A 24,602-nucleotide genomic window follows, 5' to 3' on the forward strand; every position below is an offset into this window, starting at 1 on the left:
GTGTTCCCTCCTCTTCAATTTTCTGGAAGAGTTTGAGCAGTATTGGTATTAATTCTTCTTGGAATGATTGATAGAATTCATCTGTGAAGCCATCTGGGCCTGGGGTTAGTGTAGGTTGTTTGTGTGTTTCTAAGAATTTGTCCATTTCATCTAGGTTTTCTAGTTTGTTGGCATACAGTTTTTCATAGCACCTTTTTATGATCCTTTTTATTTCTGTGGGGTCAGTAGTAATATCCCCTCTCTCATTTCTGATTTTATTTATTTGCATCTTCTCTCTTTTTGTCTTTGTCTGTTAGCTAAGGGTTTGTCAATTTTATTGATGCCAAACAACCACCTTTTGGTTTTGTTGATTCTCTCTTTTTTAAATTCTCAATTTCATTTATTTCTGCTCTAATCTTTGTTATTTCTTTCCTTCTGCTTGCTTTGGTGTTAGTTTGCTATTATTTTTCTAATTCCTCCGTGTGGAAGGTCTTTGATTTTACCTCTCTCTTTTTTTAATGTAGGCATTTAGGGCTATCAGTTTTCCTCTCAGCACTGCCTTCTCTGCATCCCCTAAGTTTTGATATGTTGTGTTCTCTTTTTCATTTGTCTCACAATACTGATTTCTCTTGCAATTTCTTCTTTGACCCACTTATTGTTTAAGAGCATGTTGTTTAACCTCCATATATGTGAATGTTCCAGCTCTCTGCCTATTATTCATTTCCATCTTTATTCCATTATGGTCAGAGAAAGTGCTTTGTATAATTTCAGTCTTTTTAAATTTATTGAGACTTGTTTTGTGACCCAACATTTGGCCTTCCTGGAGATCCATGAGCACTTCAGAAGAATGTATATCCTGCTATTTGGGATACAGTGCTGTGTATATGTCTGTTAGATATAGTGCAGTTATCATTTTTTCAAGTTCTCTGTTTCCTTATTGATTCTCTGTCTAGATGTTCTATTGATGAGTGGTGTATTGAAGTCTCCAATTATTATTGTAGAGACATGTATTTCTCCCTTCAGTTTTGTCATTTTTGCCTCATGTATTTTTGGGCACCCTGGTTAGGTGCATAAATATTTATGATTGTTATTTCTTCTTGATGGATTGCCCCTTTTATTAATATATAGTGTCCTTCTTTGTCTCTTATAACAGTTTTGCATTTAAAGTCAATTTTGTCTGATTGTTACAGTGACCCCAACTTTTTTTTGGTTACTGTTTGTGTGGAATATCCTTTTCCAACTTTTCAGTTTCAACCTGTTTGTGTCTTTGGATTTAAGGCGAGTCTCTTGTAGATAGCATATATTTGGATCTAGTTTTTTATCCATTCTGCCAGTCTGTATTTTTTGATTAGGGAGTTTAATCCATTAACATTCAGTGATATTACTGTAAAGGCAGTACTTACTTCAACCATTTTATCCTTTGGGTTTTATATGCCACATCTTATTTTTGTCTCTCTTTTTGCCCTGTCTGATAGTTTTCATTTATACACACTCCTCCAAACCTTGCTCTCCTGTCTTTTCCTTTCAGCCTGCAGAACTTCCTTTAATATTTCTTGTAGGGCAGGTATCTTGTTGGTGAACTCTCTGTTTCTGTTTGTCTGTGAAAATTTTTAACTCTCCCTCATATTTGAAGAATAAAGAAGTATAGGTGGGCAGTTTTTCTCTTTCAGTACCTTAAATGTATCACACCACTGCCTTCTCACTTCCATGATTTCTGATGAGCACTCAGAACTTAAACTGCTGTTTCCTTGCGTGTGACAAATTGCTTTTCTCTTGCTGCTTTCAGCATTCTCTCTTTATCTTTGGCATTTGACATTCCAATTAGCATATGCCTTGGAGTGGATTTGTTAGGATTTATTCTGTTTGGAGTATGTTGCGCTTCTTGGACATACATATTTATGTCTTTCATAAGAATTGGGAAATTTTCAGCCATTATTTCCTTAAATATTCCTTTTGCCCATTTTCCCTTCTCTATCTGGGACATCCATGTCATGTATAGTTGTGTGCTTTCTTCTGTCATTTAAATCCCTGAGAACTTGCTCACTTTTTTTCCATTGTTTTCTCTATCTGTTTTTCTGTCTGGAAGATTTCAGTTGTCCTGCTTCTAGTTTGCTGATTCTTCTGCCTGTTCAAATCTGCTGTTGTATGCCTCTGGTGTATTTTAATTGCGTGTGCCTTTCATCCCCATAACCTATGTTTCTTTTTATACTTTCACATTCTTCTTTATGCTCACACATTGTCTTCTTAATATCGTTTATCTCTTTAGCCATATTTTCTTTCATCTACTTGAATTGATTTAGAAGATTTCTTGAACAGCTTTTATTAGGTTGTCCCCAGTTTTTTGTCTCTTGTGAAGTTTAATTTGTTCCCTTGACTGGACCATATCTTTCTGCTTCTTAATATGGCTTGTAATTTTTTCTGAGGTCTATGCATCTGATTATCTTGATGTATTTATTCTGAAGGTCAGTTTCTCTCTTGCCTAGGGTTTTATTGTTGATTGGCTTTGTGTTAAGGCTCTTCTTTGGCACTTGGTTCAACTTATTCTATATCTTCAGAATAGCCTGTATTGAACTGGTCAGATTTTTTTTAGCTCTTCATCTGATTTGTGCCCTGTATATGCAGTACAATTTTTTTAAAATTTTATTTTATTTTATTTATTTTTTTTTTTATGGTTGAATAATATTGTATTATTTGGATATACCACATTTTTTTTTTCTAGGTGTTCTTTCTTTTTTTTTTTTTTTTCATTTTTATTGAGATTGTTCAGATACCGTACAATTATCCAAAGATCCAAAGTGTACAATCACTTGCCCCTGGGTACCCTCATACAGCTGTGCATCCATCACCACACTTAATTTTTGTTCAATTTTTAGAAACTTTTCATCACTCCAGATAAGAAATAAAGTGAAAGATGAAAAAAGAAAAAAAGAAAAGGAAACTCTAAACCTCCCCTATCCCTAACCAACCCCCCTCAATTGTTGACTCCTAGTATTGATATAGTACGTTTGTTACTGTTTATGAAAAAATGTTGAAATACTACTAACTGTAGTATATAGTTTGTAATAGGTATATAGTTCTTCCCTATATGCCCCTCTATTATTAACTTCTAATTGTATTGTCATACATTTGTTCTGGTTCATGAAGTGATTTCTAGTATTTGTACAGTTGATCATGGACATTGCCCACCATAGGATTCAGTTTTATACATTTCCATCTTTTGACCTCCAACTTTCCTTCTGGTGACATATATGACTCTGAGCTTCCCCTTTCCACCTCATTCACACACCATTCGGCGCTGTTAGTTATTCTCACATCTTGCTACCAACACCCCTGTTCATTTCCAAACATTTAAGTTCATCCTAATTGAACATTCTGCTGATACTAAGCAAGAGCATTAACATTTCTTCCACAAGGCAGGAGGGAGAGTCAAAGAAGGTAGAGAGGCAAAAGAAAGAGGAAACAAAAAAAAATGACAGCTAGGAAGCAGCAAAAGGAAAAATAACCTTAAATCAAAGTAGAATAAAGAATCAGACAATACCACCAATGTCAAGTGTCTAACATGCCTCCCCTATCCCCCCCTCTTACCTGCATTCACCTTGGTATATCACCTTTGTTACATTAAAGGAAGCATAATACAATGATTGTATTAGTTACAGTCTCTAGTTTATGCTGATTGCATCCCTCCCCCCAATGCCTCCCCATTTTTAACACCTTGCAAGGTTGACATTTGCTTGTTCTCCCTTGTAAAAGAACATATTTGTACATTTTATCACAATTGTTGAATACTCTAGATTTCACCAAGTTACACAGTCCCAGTCATTATCTTTCCTCCTTTCTTGTGGTGTCTCACATGCTCCCCATCTTCCTCTCTCAACCGTATTCATAGTTACCTTTGTTCAGTGTACTTACATTGTTGTGCTACCATCTCCCAAAATTGTGTTCCAAACCACACACTCCTGTCTTCTATCACCCTGTAGTGCTCCCTTTAGTATTTCCTGTAGGGCAGGTGTCTTGTTCACAAAGTCTCTCATTGTCTGTTTGTCAGAAAATATTTTGAGCTCTCCCTCATATTTGAAGGACAGCTTTGCTGGATACAGGATTCTTGGTTGGTGGTTTTTCTCTTTCAGTATCTTAAATATATCACACCACTTCCTTCTTGCCTCCATGGTTTCTGCTGAGAGATCCACACATAGTCTTATCAAGCTTCCTTTGTATGTAATGGATCGCTTTTCTCTTGCTGCTTTCAGGATTCTCTCTTTGTCTTTGACATTTGATAATCTGATTATTAAGTGTCTTGGCGTAGGCCTATTCATATCTCTTCTGTTTGGAGTACGCTGCACTTCTTGGATCTGTAATTTTATGTCTTTCATAAGAGATGGGAAATTTTCATTGATTATTTCCTCTATTATTGCTTCTGCCCCCTTTCCCTTCTCTTCTCCTTCTGGGACACCAATGATATGTATATTATTGTACTTTGTTTCATCCTTGAGTACCCGGAGACGTTGCTCATATTTTTTCATTCTTTTCTCCATCTGCTCCTTTGCATGTAGGCTTTCAGGTGTTTTGTTCTCCAGTTCCTGGGTGTTTTCTTCTGCCTCTTGAGATCTGCTGTTGTGTGTTTCCATTGTGTCTTTCATCTCTTGTGTTGTGCCTTTCATTTCCATAGATTCTACTAGTAGGTTTTTTGAACTTTTGATTTCTGCCGTATACATGTCCAGTGCTTCCTTTATAGCCACTATCTCTTTTGCAATATCTTCTCTAAACTTTTTGAATTGATTTAGCATTAGTTGTTTAAATTCCTGTATCTCAGTTGAAGTGTACGTTTGTTCCTTTGACTGGGCCATAACTTTGTTTTTCTTAGTGTAGGTTGTAATTTTCTGTTGTCTAGGCATGGTTTCCTTGGTTATCCAAATCAGGTTTTCCCAGACCAGAAGAGGCTCAGGTCCCAGAGGGAAGAAATATCCAGTATCTGGTTTCCCTGCGGGTGTGTCTTAGAAAATTGCTCCACCCTTTGATGCCTCGGGTCACTGTGCTTTTCTGCCCAGCAGGTGACGCCTGTTAGCTTGTAATCCTTGACTGGTGTGAGGAGGTATGGTGTTCCCCCAGGCTCTGGGGTCTGGTTCTGAATGGAAAGGGCTCCACCCCTTTCCTCCTAGAGAAGACAGACCCCCCAGGTGGAGGTCAATTAGCATTTCAATGGTCTCTCTCTCTGCTTGTGCTGTCTCCACCCTTCTCTGCTTCACAGCCCTGGAAACTGAAAATGACTGGGGCTTTCTCCACTGAGCCAAAAAAGAAACAGATAGTCCCCTTCAGACCCAGTCCAAGGCAACCCTCCGGCTCTCCTAGGTCAGTCGTCACCCAAAGCCTCTGTCTGTTTTTTGGGGCTGCGTATCTGTAGTGAGCAGTTCACACTCGCTACTTAAAACCCCAGTTGGAGCTCAGCTGAGCTGTATTCGCTTGCTGGGAGAGAGCTTCTCTCTGGCACCACGCGGCTCCGCAGCTCGGGCTATGGGGGAGGGGGTCTCACGACCTGGTTCCGCAGGTTTTACTTACAGATTTTATGCTGTGTTCTCGGGCATTCCTCCCAATTCAGGTTGGTGTATGATGAATGGATGGTCTCGTTTGTCCCCCCGCAGTTATTCTGGATTATTTACTATTTGTTTCTGTTTTTTTGTAGTTGTTCCAGGGGGACTACTTAGCTTCCACGCCTCTCTATGCCGCCATCTTGCCTAAAATTTTATTTTATTGATATATATTCACATACCATACAATCATCCATGATGTACAGTCAGTTGTTCACAGTACCATTATATAGTTGTGCATTCATCACCATAATTTTTGAACATTTTCTTTACTACACACAAAAAAGAATAAGAATATAAGTTAAAGTAAAAAAGAACACCCCAAACAACCCATATCCCCCCTCTCTTCCTATTATTTATTTACTTTTTGTCCTCATTTTTCTATTATCTATCCATGTGGAGTGGTAGCAACAAAGTCTTCACAATCACACAGTCACACAATGTAAGCTATGTAGTTATACAATCATCTTCAAGATTAAAGGCTACTGGGTTGCAGTTCAACAGTTGCAGGTATTTCCTTCTAGCTATTCCAATACACTAAAAACTAAAAAGGGATATCTATATAATGCATAAGAATAACCTCCAGAATGATCTCTCGACTATTTGAGATCTCTGAGCCATTGAAACTTTATTTTGTTTCCTTTCTCTTCCCCTTTTTGGTCCAAGAAGGCTTTCTGAATCCCATGATACCAGGACCAAGCTCATCCCCACAAATCATGTCCCATGTTGCCAGGTAGATTTACACCCCTGGGAGTCATGTCCCACATAGGGAAGAGGCCAGTGAGTTTACCTAAAGACTTGGCTTAGAGCGAGAGGCCACATCTGTTCAACAAAAGAGGTTCTCTGGGGGTGACTTTTAGGCACAATTTTAAGTAGGCTTAGCCTTACCTTTTCAGTAACAAACTTCATAAAGGCAAGCCCCAAGATCAAGGTCTTTGCCTTCTAACTTGGTTGCCCACAATACTTGTGAGAATATCATTAATTCCCAAGGTGGGGAATTTCAATATTTCTACATTTCCCCCTAGTTCCTCAAGGGGGCTTTGCAAATTCATCTTTATTCTCTGCCCAAATTACTCTGGGATGTATTGGGGGCTTCACACTACCTGTACAAACCAACCAGTTTTCACTCCCTGCTTAATGTTCCATGTAATTATGTTTTTTGAATAAACTGACCTTACAAGTTAAATTATATGGTTACAAGAAATATAGACTTTGCGCTTAATAAACATATCTTCCTTTGGTCTTACACAGAAGTTGAAGTTTTAAAAACACTGTCCATATAGTTCTTTACCCTTTAGTCTAAATTACCTTTGTCCTAACAGAGTCCATTTCATTCATATCTCTAATTGAAGTCTGATCTTTTTTCAGACTCTGTAACATTTGCTGTATGGGGTAATGCTGATATTCATAGCTGCTGGACTCTGGCTCTGAATCTCAGGTGTCACACAGATACCCAAAGTTCCAGGGACTGATCAGATTATACACAAAAAGCTCAGCATCTCAGAATTTAGAAATAGCCATTACAACTCAGGAATAGATGTAACTGCTGTAAGAGTTACAATCTAGGAGCCTTTACAGTAAGCCTTCCCCTGATAACCTGTGCTCTCAGACTCAGTTCTCAGAACTTGCACATTATAGCTAGTCCAAATTGGTTTTTCTTTTCATTTCTGGTTTATTTCACTCAACATACTGTCCTCAATGTCCATGCACCTCACAACTTCACTCCTCGTAGCAGCTCAGTATTCCATTGTATGTATACATCAGTCGATGTACCCTTAGGCCACCTCCAGCCACTGCAAATCATGAATACTGACACCATAAACCCCACTGTGCAAATGTCTATTTGTGTCCCTCTTTTCAGTTTTTCCAAGTATATACCCAATAACCAGGACCATATGAAAACCCCATGCTTAGCTTCCTGTGGAACCACCACACTGCCCTCTCCATCAACAGTGATTAGGTACATCCCTTTCTCCACATTTTCTCTGGCACTTGTAGCCCTCTGTTTATTTTTAGATGATTTTATTCACACACCATACATTCCAACCTAAATGAACAATCAATGGTTCCCTGTATAATCACATAGTTATGCATTCACCAACACTATCTGTATAAGGACATTTCCATTTCTTCCACAAAGAAAGAGGAAGAGGCAAAAAAAGTAAAGAGAAAAAAGAAAAAGAAAGAGAAAAATGACAACTAAAAAGCAACAAAAGAAAAAATTAAAATAAAATACAATAAAAAAGTCAGACAACAAAACCAATATCAAGAATCCCATACCCCTCCCTTTTACCCCCTTTTATAGACATTTAGCTTTGATATATTGCTAACTATAGACTCTATAGTTAGCAGTGTAACTAATATTGTTAAATATAGACTCTAGTTTGCATTGATTTTATTTTTTCTCAATTATCACCCCATTTTTGACACCTTGCAAAGTTGACATTCATTTGTTCTCCCTCATATAAAAACATATTTGTACATTTAATTGCACTCATTGACCACTCTAGGTTTCACTAAGTTATACAGTCCCAGTCTTTTCTTCTATCTTTCCTTCTGGTGTCCCACACACCCCTAATGTTCCTCTTTCAGTTGTATTTACAGTCATTTTTGTTCAGTGTACTTACATTATTGTGCCACCATCACCTAATATTGTGCTACAAACTTCTCTCTCCTGTCTTTTCCTATCTGCCTGTAGGGTTCCCTTTAAGTATTTCCTATAGAGCAGGTATCTTGTTTACAAACTCAGTGTCTGCTTGAGAATATTTTAAACTCTCCCTCATTTTTTTTTTTTCTAAGGAAACTTTTAATAAAAGCACATTTTTAAAAATATTTCATATTAAAAGTTACTAAAATGATTTTGGAAATTGTTTTTAAGCAAACATTTTACAACATACAATTATTATGATGAGAAACAGGATAGGAGAAGCAGGAAGAGAGTGGCTAGGTTGATAGTAAAACAGCAGGAGTATATTTTGTGAATTATTAGGCACATACATACAACATTGAATATTACTGCTTTAGGTGGTGGTTAGAATATTTAATGCTATTTTGTTTTACAAAACCCCTTTTTTTTTTAAAGTTGTGAGATTCCATTGTTAAGCAGTTATTACTAGTTTTTACCATTTTCTAACTTTGATCACAGAAATGATTTTTTCCACAAACCTTTTATAGCTTTCTGTATCCATTCCTTAACCTTGACTACAAAAACAAATTTCCCACTTTACAAACTTTTTGCAACTTCCTCTATTCATTCTGGCTTCATTCTGCATTCTTAAACAATCAGTTATTTAGAGCAAAGCTACTTTCTCTTTCCCTCTAATTAGAAAAACATTCTTTATACTTTTTTTTCATGATATAATTGTTAGTCAGATTTATCCCCTTTAATAGTTGTATAATTTCCATAGTATGGATGTAACACAATTCAATAATTTATTAATATTTAGGTTGTTTCCTACTTGAAACCATTATTTATAATGCTTAAATAAGTGTTCTTATTCATATGTCCTTATTTACCAATTTTTGTTTTGTAAGACAGATTCTTGTACTAAGGATTTCTAGATTAAAGGACATGTGCATGTTACATTTTCATAGGTACTACCAGGTTGCAATCCAAAAATATTACAGCATTTTACAGTTCCACTAGCAATGTATGAGGGTTTCCATGTCTGTCCTCTGTTACCAGTACTGAAATTGTCACTATTCTTTATTTATGACAATTTTTAAAAAAAATTTTTTTAATTTTTATTTTTTTTATTTTGAAATAAATTCAAAGTTATAGGAACAGTTGCAAAAACAATACTAACCCCATACACAGAATTCCATCATACCCTGACCCCCCTCCCCTGATAGCCCAATCCACTAACATTAACGTGCTGTCACATGGCTATTTCTTTCCCTCCCTCCCTCCCTCCCTATCATCCATCATCTATTGCTCTGTCTTCTGAACATATGAGAGCTAGCTGCTCGCACCCTTGAACAAACACTATAATTCACTTATACACTTCCCATGAATAAGAACATTCTTTTATGCAATCCCATTAAGTGCAGCTAAGAAGTACAAGAGATTCAACAATGATACAAAGCTTACATTCTATATTCCCTTTTCCTTATGTCTCAACTGTGACCCTTTGAGCCTCCTGTCCTCCATCCTCCAATCCCATCCAGTTTCATCCTTGGCATTCAATTGTCGTCTATTTAGACTTTTTTTTTTCCAATTGTGGAAACATAGATACAGCCTAAATCTTCCCATTCCACCCCCTCCCTAGCCTTCCATTAGTGGGATTAATCACATTTAGAATGTTGTAATGCTCTTTCCCACCATCCATTACTAGAAATTTCCCTTCACCTCAAACAGCAATCCTACACTCATTGCTTAACTCCCCATTGCCCCTTCCCCCATTTCTCTTAACCCATACTCTACTTTTCATCTCTATGGTTATATTCTCTAATAATTTCTTTGTGTTACTGTGGGGCTTAAAATTAACCTCTTAAATTCATAACAGTCTTGTTTTTCTTTGATACCACCTTCATTTCAATAGGACACATAAACTATGTTCCTATACTCCTCCATTCCCCCACCTTTATATAGTTGTCTAAAATTACATATTTTACGTTGAGTTCAAAACCACTGATTTGTCATTAGAGTTTGTGTAATTTATATCCTGTAGGAAGTAAATAGTGGAGTTACAGTTCAAAAATTATTGACTTCTATTTGTATTCCATTGTGTTTGGAGAATGTGCTTTGAGAATTTTCAAATTTTTTTTTTTTTTAATTTATTGAGGCTTGTTTTATGTCCCAGCTTATGGTCCCTTCGGGAGAAAGATCCATGATCCCTAGAGAAAAATAAGGGTCCTGGTGATTTGGGATGTAAGGTACTATATATGTTGGTTAAAATTCTCTATATCTCTTTCTCCTTTCTTTGTTTCTCTGTTGGTAGGGCTCCCTTTAGAATCTGAAGTAGGGCGGGTCTTTTATTGGCAAAGTATCTCAGCATTTGTTTGTTTGTGAAAAATTTAAGCTCTCCCTCAAATTTGAAGGAGAGTTTTGCTGGATAAAGTATTCTTGGTTGGAAATTTTTCCCTCTCAGAATTTTAAATATGTCATACCACTGCCTTCTTGGCTCCATGGTGGCTGCTGAGTAGTCACAACTTAGTCTTATGTTGTTTCCTTTGTATGTGGTGAATTGCTTTTCTCTTGCTGCTTTCAGAACTTGCTCCTTCTCTTCAGTATTTGACAGTCTGATCAGAATATGTGTTGGAGTGGGTTTATTTGGATTTATTCTATTTGGAGTTTGCTGGGCATTTATGCTTTGTATATTTATATTGTGTAGAAGGTTGGGGAAGTTTTCCCCAACAATTTCTTTGAATACTCTTTCTAGACCTTTACCCTTCTCTTCCCCTTCTGGGACACCAATGAGTCTTAAGTTTGGACGTTTTATTTTATCTGTCGTATCCCTGAGATCCATTTCGATTTTTTTGATTTTTTTCTCCATTCTTTCTTTTGTTCTTTCATTTTCTGTTCTGTGGACTTCTAGGACACTGAGACGTTGTTCCACTTCCTCTAATCTTGTATTGTGAATATCCAGAGTCTTTTTAATTTGGCCAACAGTTTCTTTTACTTCCATAAGATCTTCTGTTTTTTTTTTATTTACTCTTGCAATGTCTTCTTTATGCTCTTTAAGGGTTTTCTTTATGTCGCTTATGTCCTGGGCCATGGTCTTCTTGATGTCCTTTAAATCCTTTGCCATGTTTTCTTTCCTCAGTTGTAGTTCTTTGATTAATTCTGCCAAGTACTGAGTCTCTTCCGATATCTTGATTTGTGTGTTTGGAGTTGGATTCTCCATATCGTCTGGTTTTATCATATGCATTAAGATTTTCTGTTGTTTTTGGCCTCTTGGCATTTGTTTTGCTTGATAGGGTTCTTTCAAGTTGTAAAAACAAAAGGATATCAATCTAATTTTTCAGAAACACAGTTTGGTGATGTACACTTTCTCTAACTAACCAGCAGATGGCGTCTGCGAATCACCTATACCCCTCAAGTCAGTTCTCAACCTTGTTCCCGCAGTGTGTGGGGAAATGATTCTTGTGGGGTTCAGTTGGAGAACTCAGTTTGGGTGTGTTGCTGGAGCTGTCCGCCCTGAATGTGGGGCATGTGTACGGGTGGCCAGGGAAGGAAAGGCAGCTTTAATATTCAAATCCCCCAGGTTCCCAGAGATTCAAGGCCACCGCAAGAGTCTAAGCCTTCATTTCAGTTCAGCCCCAGACCCTTTCTCTTGCTGTCCCACAAACCACCGAACTTGGCGTAGCGTCCCTGGGTTCTCCGAGTGGGTCCCCCCTCTCAGCCTTGATCCTCCAGGAGCTCAGCTGAGGGAATGCCGTGCTACGTCACCAGTGCGCGCCGTCCCTCAAGGGAAGCCCTGGGCCGCTGGGCTGTGCAGCGGTGCTCTCAACCTGTAGCAAAGATGGCCGAATGGGGTGTCTCAACACCCCCCCTCACACAGTTCCTCCTTCCCAGCTCCGGGACAACTGGTGGGGCTCTGGGCTGTGGGCACGGCCCCGGGCAGGAGTTCATCCAGGCCTCTGGGGAGCCAGCTGCGAGTCGTGGGGTTTCTTTCAGCTTCCGGCTCTCCCCTCCATTCCCCGGCCCCGAGGGTATCTGCAGCAGACTATCCTCCAGGCCAGACACTGAGAGGCCGGCCCAGCCCCCTCTTTCTGTCTTTTACTGTGTGGTTCCCACTCCCGCAACTGCAGCTGCTCCTGGGTTTTTCCCTGTTTTTTTTTTTTTTTAAAAAGAGCCAGTCAGTCTCCAAATGCCAAGCCCTGACTTCCCCACAACACCGCATGGCTGCAGGTCTTCCAGCCAGCTTACTCACTTGTTTCAGAATGCAGATTCCCAGTTTCACCAACTATATGGCCCCTGTGGAACTAGCAGAACTCATCCAGCTGGCTCATCGCTGTAACTGGTATTCTGGGTCACTTTCTGGTTTTTATCTAGTGTTTTTCACGGAGGTGTTTTTTTGCCCTGTCTCACCTAGCCGCCATCTTAGTTTCTCCTCCTCTCCCTCATTTTTGAAGGACAATTTTGCCTGATACAGAATTCTTGGTTGGCAGTTTTTCTCTTTCAGTATCTTAAATATATCATACCACTGCCTTCTTGCCTCCTTGGTTTCTACTGAGAAATCTGCACATTGTCTTATTGAGCTTGCCTTGTATGTGATGGATTACTTTTCTCTTGCTGCTTTCAGAATTCTCTTTGTCTTTGACGTTTGATAATCTGATTAGTGAGTGTCTTGGTCTACTTGGATCTATTCTGTTTGGGGTACGCTGTGCTTCTTGGATCTGTAATTTTATAACTTTCATAAGATATGGGAAATTTTCAGTGATTATTTCCTCCATTGTTGTTTCTGCCCCCTTTCCCTTCTCCTTCTGGGACACCTATGATACATAAATTCATGTGCTTCCTGTTGTCATTCAGTTTCCTGAGATGCTGCTCATATTTTTCCATTCTTTTCCGTATCTGTTCTTTCATGTGTAGGATTTCAGATGTTTTGTCCTCCAGTTCATGAATCTTTTCTTATGTCCCTTCAAATCTGCTGTTGTATGTCTCCATTGTGTTTTTCATCTCTTGTATTGTGTCTTTCATTCCCATAAGTTCTGCCAATTTTTTCAGACTTTTGAGTTCTTCCTTATGTTCCTCCGATGTCTTGTTCCTTTGACTGGGCCATATCTTGCTTTTTCCTAATGTGACTCATAATGTTTTGTTGTCTAGGCATCTGGTTTCCTTGATTACCCCAAGTGGTTTTCCCCCATACCATATGGGCCAGGTCTCAGGAGGAACATGTAATCAGTATCAAGTTTCCTTGAGGAGCAAGTTCTCAGACTGTCCTGTGAGGCCTCTAGACTTGGTGCTTTTTCTTTCCTGTCCAGCAGGTGGCACTTGTCAGCCTGCAGCTCCCCACAAATGTAAAGAGATGCAATATCCGTTAATTCTCAGTTGACCCTGTCCTGGCCAGTGCTTGGGTGTCAGAAGCCAAAGTTGTTTCTGGTTCTCCCCCTTCTCAGACCCTGGGGTCTGAATTCTCTGAGTGAGGGCATCCACTTGAGCTTGGCTCCACCCCCCTTTATTAGGGAAGATACACCCTTTAGTGAGTGTTCTGGTTTGCTAATGCTGCTGTTTGCAAAATACCAGAAAATGGATTGGCTTTTATAAAGGGGGTTTATTTGGTTACAGAGTTACAGTCTTAAGGCCATAAAGTGTCCAAGGTAAAGCATCAACAATAGGGTACCTTCACTGGAGAAAGTCCATTGGTATCTGGCAAACCTCTGTTACCTGGGAAGGCATGTGGCTGGCGTCTGCTTGCTCCCAGGTTACATTTCAAAATGGCGTTCTCCAAAATGTCAGCATCAGCTTCCAACAGCCATCTTCAAAACGTCTGTCTTAGCTGCAGCTTCTCTGAAGTCCTTCTGTTTCTGAACTTTTGTAGGGCTTCAGTAATTAAATCAAGACCCAAGCTGAATGGCCACACCTCCATGGAAATAATTCCAACAACAGGTCACCCCCTAATCAGAGGTGTTACTAGTCACATTTCCATGGAAACAATAAAAAAGTTCCAACGTAATCAACACTAATACATCTTCCCCCACAAGTTGCATCAAAGAACATGGCATTTTGGGGGACATATTACATCCAAACTGGCACAGGGAGTTATCTTCTACACTTGAATTCATCCTTTGTCTCTCTGACTCTGTTAACTCCCCTCTTGCCTGGGTAATCGCTGACAATTAAAAATGCCTGAAGCATTCTCTAATGAGCTGCTTAGAATGAAAGATAAAAAAATGAAAAAGAGCAAAAGGCCCTTTTCAGAACCAGTCCCCAAATCCCCAGTTTTGCTGGTTGACCAGTGTTTTGTACCTGGTTCTCTGTGCCCCTTTTCTTGGGACACAGCCATTTTCCAGTATTCTGAGCTCAGCCATCTCCAAAGGCCTCTGTTTTTATTTATTTATGTTTTTTTTTTTTTTTTTTTCCCATCAGCCCTGCCTCCTCTCTGTGGGATGAGCCAGAAATTCCTTTCCTGTTTGCTCTGGGGATATCTGTGCTTGTAGTTTGTATTCAGTAGTCCAAATTTGTTAATTAAAACCGCAATTAGAGTTTGGTTGAGTTGCTTGTTCCGGTTTGCTAATGCTGCCATTTGCAAAACACTAGAGATGGATTGGCTTTTATAAAGGGGGTTTATTTGGTTACAAAGTTACAGTTTGAAGACCATAAAGTGTCCAAGGTAAGGCATCAACACTTGGGTACCTTCACTGAAGGATGGCCATTGGCATCTGGAAAACCTCTGTTAGCTCAGAAGGCATGTGACTGTCATCTGCTCTGGAGTTCTGGTTTCAAAATGGCTTTCTCCTATGACATTCCTTTCTAGGCATCTGCTTGCTTCTGGGTTGTGTTCTCCAAAATGTCTCTGTAAGCTGCAGCTCCTCCAAAATGTCACTCTCAGTTGCTCTGAGGTCCTCTGTCTGTGAAGTCCTTTATACAACTCCCAGTGATCCAATTAACACCCACCCTGAGTGGGCAGGTAAGACCTCCATGGTAGTTATCCAAACGTTTCACTCACAGTTGATTGAGTCACATCTCCATGGAAACAACCAAAGAATTTCTAGCTAATCAACACTAGTATGTCTGCCCACACAAGATTACATCAAAGAACATGGAGTTTTGGAGGACATAATATACCCAAACTGGCACACAAAGTTATAGTCTTAAGACCATAAAGTGTCCAAGGTAAGGCATCAACAATAGGGTCCTTCACTGAGGGATGGCTGATAGCATCTGGAAAACTTCTGTTAGCTGGGAAGTCATGTGGCTGACATCTTCCTTTGCTCCAAGGTTGTGTTTCAAAATGGCATTCTCCAAAATGTCTCTTTTAGCTGCAGCTCCTCTCCAAAATGTCACTCTCAGTTGCTCTGAGGTCCTTCCTTTTGAGAGTTTTTTTTTAGGACTCCAGTGATTAAATCAAGACTCACCCTGAATGAGCGGGGCCACATTTCCATGGAAACATTCAATCAAGAGGGTTCCAACCTAATCAACACTAATACATCTGCCCCCACAAGATTGCATTAAAGAATATGGCTTTTTCTGGGGGACATAATATATACAAACCAGCACACTTGTCCTCGCTCCAGGCAACCAGCTTCTTTTTTCCACAAGGAAGAGTTTCAGCTAAGCCTACAGTGCTGGTGGGGGAGGGGAGCCAGCTCCACAGTTTGGGGAGCTTTACTTACAATTCTGTGCTGCAGTCACAGCCATTCCACCCATTCCAGGATGGTGTATGACGCATGTCCAATCACAGATGTTCCCCAACAGTTGTTCCAGGCTATAAACTAGTTGTTCCGGGCTATTTACTAGTTGCTCTAGAGGACTAACAAAATTCCACACCTCTCTGTGCTGCCATCTTGCCATGCCTCACAGTACAATTTTAATGATTGCACTTTTTGTGCAGTTATTTCACCTCCAGGGGAAAGCCCACCCTTACTCCCCACCAGAGTTAACTAAGAATTCAGTGGAAATCTGACTTCATGGTGAGGGGACCAGTGACTTCCCTTTATTACTCCCTTCTTTGATGGGCATCAAAAAATACTCTATTAGCTTTGGGGAGTCTTCAGAGAGGTTTTTGGCATACTTCCCGATCCTCTCCCCAGGGCACTTTGGAGTCATCTCTGCCCCCTTTGTGCATCCCTGACCCTGTTTTGGCTGGGAAATCCTGACTTGGGAAAGATCTCTCTGGGGTGAACTTCCTCCCAGAGTTTGCTTTCCAGGCAAAAGCCACTAGAGACAACAAAAAAAATATAAAAAACAAAAAGAACAGAACAAGACTCCCAGAGAAGGAATAGCAGTTGAATAGATAAATATATTGTGGCATGTGCATACAGTGAAATACTATTCAGCAATAAAAAGGAATGAACTATTGATACAATCATGTAGATGAATCTCAACAAGTATGTGGGTAGACAAAAAAGGTTACATGCTGTGGTGGTTTGGAACTGTGTACCCCAGAAAACCACATTCTTAAAGCTACTTCATTTAAGGCATGGCCGCAGGGTGGGTCTTAATCCTCTTACTGGATTCCTTGAGAGAGAGAGAGAGGGAGAGGGAGAGGGAGAGAGAAAGAGAGAGAACTGTGGAAGCAAGAAGCTGAAAGCAACAAAACCTGGAAGAGAAGGGAGCGACCAGTAGATGGCGCCATGTGCCTTGCCATATGGCAGGGGAGCCAAGGATTGCTGGCAACCAGTCCAGTCTTAGGGAAGAAAGCATTGCCTTGATTTGGACATCTTTCTCTGCCTCGAATTTGTAAGCTTGTAAGCTAATAAAGTCCCACTGTTAAAAGTCAATCCATTTTATGGTATCTGCTTTGAGCAGTTTAACAAATTAAAACACATTCATAGAAAGGATTCCATTTACATAAAACTCTAGAAAACGCACTGTGCCAGTTCGATGTATTATGCCCCCTAAAGCCCCATTATCGTTGATGCAATCTTGTGTGGGCAGACAGATTAGATTTTGGAATCCTTTGGGTATTTCCATGGAGATGTGATTCAATCAACTGTGGACAAGACCTTTGTTTGGATAATTTCCATGGAGATGTGACCCCTCCCATTCAGGGTGGGTCCGAATTAAATTACTGGAGCACTACATAAGCTCAGACAGAAGGAGCAAGCTGGCTACAGCCTAGAGGGACACTTTGAAGAACACACTGGAACTGAGAGAGGAGCTTCAGCTTACAGAGACATTTTGGAGATGGCCTTTGAAAGCAGACTTTTGCTCCGGAGAAGCTAGGTGAGGACAAATGCCCCAAGAGCAACTAAGAGTGACATTTTTGAGGAGGTGAAGTCTAGAGAGGAACGTCCTGGAAGAAAGCCATTTTGAAACCAGAACTTGGAGCATACGCTGGCCATGTGCCTTCCCTGCTAACAGAGGTTTTCTGGACATCATTGATCACCCTCCAGTGAAGGTACTTGATAGTTGATGTGTTACCTTGGACACTTTATGGCCTTAAGACTGTAACTATGTAACCAAATAAGCCCCCTTTTTTAAAAAACCAATCCATTTCTGGTGTTTTGCATTCTGGCAGCATTAGCAAACTAGAACATGCACATTAATCTATAGTGACAGAGTGGTTGCTTGAGGGAGACCTAGGGAGAAATGGGAAGGAGGGATTACCAAGGGGCACAGGGAGACCTTTTGGGGGTAATGGATATGTTCACTATCTTGATTGTTGTGATGGTTTCACAGGTGTATAAATATGTCACAATATAAAATTTTAAACATGTTCAGTTTATTGTATGCCAATTTCACCTTCATAAAACTTTTTTTTTAATTTTGCAAAATGAGTTTTTTTTTTTTAAGGCATATAGACAATAAACAAAGTAAACATTTAATCACATCTTAACTTCAGCAAAGTGTTGTCTGTCCGAGAATTGTTTCATTAAGTTCCAGTCTCTAAACATTTTTAATTCAATCATCATCATCTTCATCATAGTCCATTACTTTTCTTCTATAGAATAAAACTGTTGTTTTCTTTTCTGTGTGTTGGCTTACTTTCAAAGATTTCTATTAAACCCTGTTCTGATAACTTAGTTGTCCATATCTTGCCACCTGTATAAGGCAATTCTCTATTGCTTTAGTTTTTTTTTGGTAAAAGTGCTAAATTATTTAACCTGGCCCAGACTGACTGATCCAGAAGTTGGGCTAGGGTGGTGTTTCTCATTTCTGCTTCCCTGTGCTTGCTTTCTGTTGTGCTGCATTGCTAGGATCCCTGTGTTCGCCTTCAGGTCCACCAGCCTCTGCCTCCTCAGCACCTCCAGCTCCTCTTCCACCATGATGAGGCCATTCCAGCTCAAGCAGCCTACAGCCTCTCAAGCTGTTTAAAAAAAAAAAAAAAGAATAGGGAGCAGTGGGGGGAGCAATTGTGGATAAGGTGGTGTGCTGGTTTGGTTGTATTATGTCCCCCAAAACGCCATTATCTTTGATGCAGTCCTGTGTGGGCAGGAAACGTATTGGTGTTGATCGGGTTGGAGACTTGATTGGATGTTTCTGTGGAGATGTGATCACTCAACTGTGGGTGAAATCTTTCATTGGATAATTTCGATGGATGTGTGGCCCTGCCCATTCAGCATGGGCCTTTATTAGTTTACTGGAGCACTATATAAGCTCAAACAGAAGGAGCAAGCTTGCTACAGCCAAGAGGGACACTTTGAAGAATGCACAATAGTTGAGAGAGTAGCTGCAGATGAGAGACAGTTTGAGGACAGCTGTTGAAAGCAGACTCTTGCTCCAGAGAAGATTAGAGAGGAAAAATGCCCCAAGAGCAACTAAGAGTGACATTTTTGAGGAACTGCAGCCTAGACAGAAATGTCCTGGGAGAAAGCCATTTTGAAACCAGAACTCTGGAGCAGACACCAGCCATGTGTCTTCCCAGGTAACAGAGGTTTTCCGGACACCATTGGCCATCCTCCAATGAAGGTACCTGATTGTTGATGTGTTACCTTGGACACTTGATGGCCTTAGGACTGTAACTGTGTAAACAAATAAACCCCCTTTATAAAAGCCAATCCATTTCTGGTGTTTTGCATCCTGGCAGCATTAGTAAACTAGAACAAGTAGCAAGGGAAGGCCTCTGAGATAACACTGGAGTTGAGACCTAAAGTCAATGTCCCAGGCAAAGTGAAGAGCAAATGCAAAGGCTCTGAGGTGGGAATGTTGTTGAGTAGTTGAAGAACAGCAAGAAGGCCAGTCGAGGATGAAGGAGAATGAACAAGGAAGAAGGTAGAGAGATCCATTCAGGGGTCTCCAGACAGAAAGTTTCCTCTAAACACAAATAGGTATTTTTTCATATATATGGAAGTTCCATCAACTATTTGGGAGAAAGAGCTGTTGATGGTGTCTGCCCTGATCCTTCCCTCATTCACAGAAAAAGGGAAATATTGATTCTAGGCTTTTGTAGAGATGGATCTGGGCTGGCTACTAACTATTGCTTTCTCACAAATCAGACCAGAATTTTACATACACCCAGTTCTCATGACTGGTATCTTTATAAACTCACAGGGTTATTTTTTATCGTGGATGCTGTGGTGTGCCACTCAGAACCCTCTTCAGGACCGAAGCACTTATTCTCCCAGCTGCTGGGAATGCTGGCTACTGAGTCCTCTCCAAGAATTGCCCTGGCCCAAGGGAGCCCCTTCTGTAGCAGCCCAAACCCAGTGACTGGACTTGTGTGGGGAACGTGGCGTAGCCCACTGCCTCAACTCAGGACAGCTTTGAAGGGCCATGCTAGCACCAGAGCACCCTCTGGGGACTGGCTGAAGCCTCGGTTAGCATTTGCAACGCAGTTCAACTTCCTGTGCTCTCTAATCCTGCCGCCCTCTTTCTCACAGATGTTATCCAAACGGCATTGCCCAATAAAACTTCTGCACATGTATCTCTGTTTCTGAGTCTGTTTTCCAAGAAACTTCACCTAAGTCATTTTATTTAGTAAGTCTCTTTCCATCAGGACGTGTATCCTGGCGTATTGGTCTTTTCACCTGCCCGATCCTTGTTTCACACTTGGAGGCCTTTTAATAATATTTCAGTGATCTTAATTTAGTTCTCAGTTAACTTTTAAAAATTACACACCTATTACATGAATGCATTTGCATTGGAAAAAAATTTAAATAATGCAAAGGCATAGAGTAAACCACTCCAAATATACTGCCACTGGTAGGTAAACATTATTATCATTTAACAGTAACCATTGTTATATTTTCTTGTGCATTTACATACATTATGTATGTAAAGGTTTTTTCTTATGGGGGTACAGAAATAACTAGAATGATACTAGTTATAAGGGTTATGTTTGAGTACAAGTATCAGAAAAAAATCAACAAATAGTGGATTAAACAAATCTAAGCCAGGATGTTATTAAGGTCCCAATTATCCTGTCTTGACCCACTCAGCCATCCTTAGCACACGGCTTTCACCCTCATCATGACAAGATGGCTACCTACCCTTCTTCCGGGCATCACTCTCATACCTGAAGCAGAAAGAGGGGACTTTGCATTTTCTGTGTGTGTGGAGTAAAGAGATTCCTCAGCCCTGGGACTTCTGCCTTCATCTCACTGACTATAACTGTCTCATGGCTAACCCCAGCTGCAAAAGAGTCTGAAGAAGCAATTATTGTTAACCTGGCCACATGGTAGCCCCAAACAAAATTGGGATTCCATTAATAAGGAAGCAGGGAAGAAGGAAAACAAAGTAGGCAACCAGCATTGTCTACCACACTGTATATACATTTTTTGGATATTGTTCTCGCTCTGTCAGAGGAAAATATCTCTTCAGGAAGAACTTCCTTTGATCATTTTTATTTTTATTGCATATATCAGTAAAAGATTAAAAAAAAAGTCCTCCTTCTCCTAGCTCTACCTCCCTGGAAACCTGAAAAAGGTGGCAAGTCAGTTGGGTTGACAGGTAACCTTGCTTATTGTAAAGATGACTGGCAAACTGCATCTGGACAGAGGACTGTGGAGGAACTGTACCTGCCTGGCAGGAAGCCATCGCTTTGGGTTTCCAGGAGCATGGAGTACGTGGTAACCAGCACTAGCCAGCTGGGACCTGGAAAGGACCTGGTCCTGGGGCTGTTACAAGCCGTTGACTACAGGAGGCTTCTAAGCCAGGGTGGCTCCCACCTCCATCCATAGGGCTTCTTCCCTCGCATCTGAGCTGTCACAAGGCAGGGTGGGGGTTGTGGAGACTAACCTCTGGACTGCTGCGAGGACTCCCACTGAAGACGCAGCCTGACGCTGTGTCCCCAGTACCTGGAGATTTCTAACTGAAGCTGGTACCAAATGTAGCCTTTCGTGGTTGTGAATTTATCTACTTGAGCCTAAGATAATTAAGAGTTGGAGTTGCCTACTATGTGTTAGAAACTTTAGATATGATATAATAATATCGAGTGATTATTCAGAGAAGAATGTTAATAAAACGGAAATAATTACCAGCTCCAGGGTTAGAAACTTGAATTAACAGCATGGCTTACCAGTTAAGAGAAATTTTAATTTCAACATATGCAAAAGTATCACAGATTGAAAAGAGGTGCCTGACACGATGTCACAAGGTGTGGCTTCATTAACATGCTTCTTAATTAGCTAAATGATATTGGGAACAGTCTCGTAAGCCCAATAATTTCAGATACCATAGCAGCAAAAGTAGGAGACTAAAACTCCTCTTCTCTAGTTCACAAGCAAAGGAGATATTCGCCAGCATGCCTAAAGGCAGCCAGCCTGGCAGTTTCTAACCAGCATCTCACTGATTGGTAATCCTGCCATGTGGTGATCACACATTTTTAATATCATACCAGTTCATATGATTGCTTTGAAAATGAAATTCAAAATGAGCCAATAGATATAAATTCATGTTATATCACATTGTTTTTATTCACATTGTTTCTCAGTCTCTTTGTTTTTCCCACAAGGAAGTTGATACATAAATTCACACCAGCTTTGGGTTCTGAGAATTCCCAGATCTAAGGTTAGCTGAAACTGTCAGCTATTTTTCTACCACTCAAAGAGATACATCATGTGCCTTTTAAAACCAAATACTAGACCCACTCCATAGCTTGAATATGCCCACCTAAGACCTGTCTGTATCTCCCCTCTACCCCTTGGGAATTACTGTCAAACCTTCAAGCAGGCCAGCCAGAATAACCTGGAGTCATGCGAATCTCAACTCAAATCCCACATCTTACATTACAGTGTGAGTGTGCAAGGTTTTAGAGTTATTTTAAATTTCTTTTTGGCTTGCAAAGATGGCAGTACCATTTCCTCCCATCCCAGATGCTCTCTGCTGCTCTTCTCATCAAAAACTGGAGTATTTTTCCATTGTAACTGGTCTGGCTTTGGAATCTGCTTTACCAATAGATGTGGCAGATGCTGTACAATTTCTGAGGCTAGGCCTCATGAGGCCTTGCAGGCTTCTGCTCTTGCTCTCTTGCTGCCCTGTGAAACCTTGTTGCCTGTTGCTGAGACCATCAAGTGAGGAAGCCTGGCCTGGCCCACTGCTGGAGAGCAAGAGGCCACCTGGAGAGAGAAGCTCAGCTGATAGCACCAACCAGCAGACGAGGCTGAGGCAACTAGGGTTATCCAGCCCCAGTCAGTCTGCCAAATAGCCACATGAGTGTCCCCAGGTGAAACCAAACAGAAGACTTATCCATTCAACTCACAGAATCATAAGAAATAATTTTGTTTTAAGCCACTAGTTTGGGAAGGGGGGAGAGGAGGGGTTGCTATTCAGCAATAGGCAACAAGGTTTCACAGCCAGTAGGTGGCAGAGTCAGATCTGGAATCTAGAACCTTCTGGCTCTTTAGCTATTCTCTTGCCCCCAAATTACCCTGCCTTCTAACGCATCATCCATGCATGCATTCAAAAATATTTACTTAGCATCTACCAAGGCCAGGCAATGTTACTGAGATATAAAGTCTCTGTTCTCAGGGAGCTTATGTTCTAGTGAGAAAGACAGGCCATAAACCAAATAAATAAGTATGTAAAGTAACATGAGAATGTAAGTGATATAAGGAAAAAAAAAAGCAGGGTAAGGGAAAAGGTAGGGAAAGCCTCTCAAGGAGGTGTGAGCAGAGACCTGAATGAAGTGAGGAACCAGCAATATGAGTATCTGAGTGGGGAGGGGGAGGGCAAAAGCCCTGAGGTGGAAGCTTTCTTCACTGGGTTTTAGGAACAGCAAGGAGACCAGTGTGGCTGGAGCATGATGAATGAGGGGAGAGTGGAAGGAGATGAGGGTGGAGAGAGAGGCAGCACTCAGAGCACACAGGGCAGGATTTTATTCCACGAGTACTGGCAAGTCATTGAGAAGTGGAGAGCAGGGCAATGACATCATCTAATATAATCCCAGTACACCATAGAAGGATCCCCGAAGCTGCCGCGAAAGCAAGTGTGAGAGCAGAGAGACCAGTAAGGGGCTGATTCAATGATCTGAGAGAGATGATAATGGCTAGGACTGCAGTGGTAGTGGTGGAGTGGGTGAGAACAGCCAGATGCAAAACATTTTGAAGACATGTTTTCACAGGATTTGCTGATGGATTGATTATGAGATGGGAAAGAAGGAGAGGGACCAAAGATGCTTCCAAGTTTGTCATTTTGGTTTTTTGTTTTTTTAACGTGAGCAACTGTGTGAATGGTGATGTTGCCCCTTGTGAGATGGGAAACACTGGTGGTGAAAGAAGAGAGGATAGAATTAAGAATTCAGCTTTCAAAATGTTAAACTTGATATACATATTAGACAAAATACATATTAGACATACATGTCGAACAAGAGGCTGGATATACAAGACCAAGAAGGGGCAGTGGTTTACCAGTAATTCCAAGGGTATCTTAGATCTGGGAATCCTCAGTACCCAATGAAGAGACGAGGGTTAGAGGAATACATTTCAAAGTCCTCAGTCATTCATTCCTTCAACACACGTTTATTGAGACCTGATTTTGTGCTAAGGAGTGTTCTAGGCACTGCAACAGGGAACAATACACAAAGAAAAACCCCTACCCTCATGGAGCTTACATTCTAGTGGGGGAGAGTATACCAAGTAATAAAAATATATAGATGTTAGATGGCAATAAATGCTAAGGAAAAAAATGAATCTGGGATGGGTGGGTGGAAAGTTTGCATTTTTAAACAGGATGGACAGCGAAGTCCTTACTGACAAAATGTTGAGCTTAAGGCTTGAAGGGTGTTTGGGCATGCGCTATTGTCCAGGTCTGGGGACGAGCATCTCGGCCAGAGGCAACGGCAGATGCAAAGGCAGGAGAACGTCAAGCAAGTTCACGGAATAGCAAAGTGTGTTTGGAGGTGGGGAGAGGCGGGGAGAGTCAATTATGTAGAGAGATGGAGAAGGCAGGTCTTATACGAACGTACACAAGGAACGCGTCGGAAGCTATCAGAGAAGTCCAAAACTTGAAACCCCGCCTCCACAGGGAGCCCACAAGCGCACCGCCTTAGCCGG

The 24,602-nt window shown here is 40.7% G+C and overlaps 1 protein-coding gene, 1 long non-coding RNA gene and 1 pseudogene across 3 annotated transcripts in view; 1 reads left to right on the plus strand and 2 right to left on the minus strand.

Moving 5' to 3' along the window:
• Window positions 1-19,781, plus strand: part of ZNF343 (zinc finger protein 343) — a 76,912-nt gene extending 57,131 nt beyond the window's left edge. For both annotated transcript variants that reach the window (XM_037812012.1, XM_037812011.1), the window contains one exon: window positions 19,663-19,781. The gene's annotated coding sequence lies outside the window, so the exon portion shown is untranslated. The remainder of the gene's footprint in view (window positions 1-19,662) is intronic.
• On the minus strand, window positions 18,073-18,437 carry LOC119515263 (annotated as a pseudogene).
• Window positions 19,782-23,761: 3,980 nt separating the features above from the next.
• LOC119516091 lies at window positions 23,762-24,602 on the minus strand. Its single transcript, XR_005213189.1, has 2 exons — window positions 24,515-24,602; window positions 23,762-23,812 (listed from the first exon to the last, which is right to left on the minus strand). It is a non-coding gene; the product is annotated as an uncharacterized LOC119516091 (long non-coding RNA).

Source organism: Choloepus didactylus, chromosome 19 (genome assembly GCF_015220235.1).
Source record: "Choloepus didactylus isolate mChoDid1 chromosome 19, mChoDid1.pri, whole genome shotgun sequence".
Classification (NCBI taxonomy): domain Eukaryota; kingdom Metazoa; phylum Chordata; class Mammalia; order Pilosa; family Megalonychidae; genus Choloepus; species Choloepus didactylus.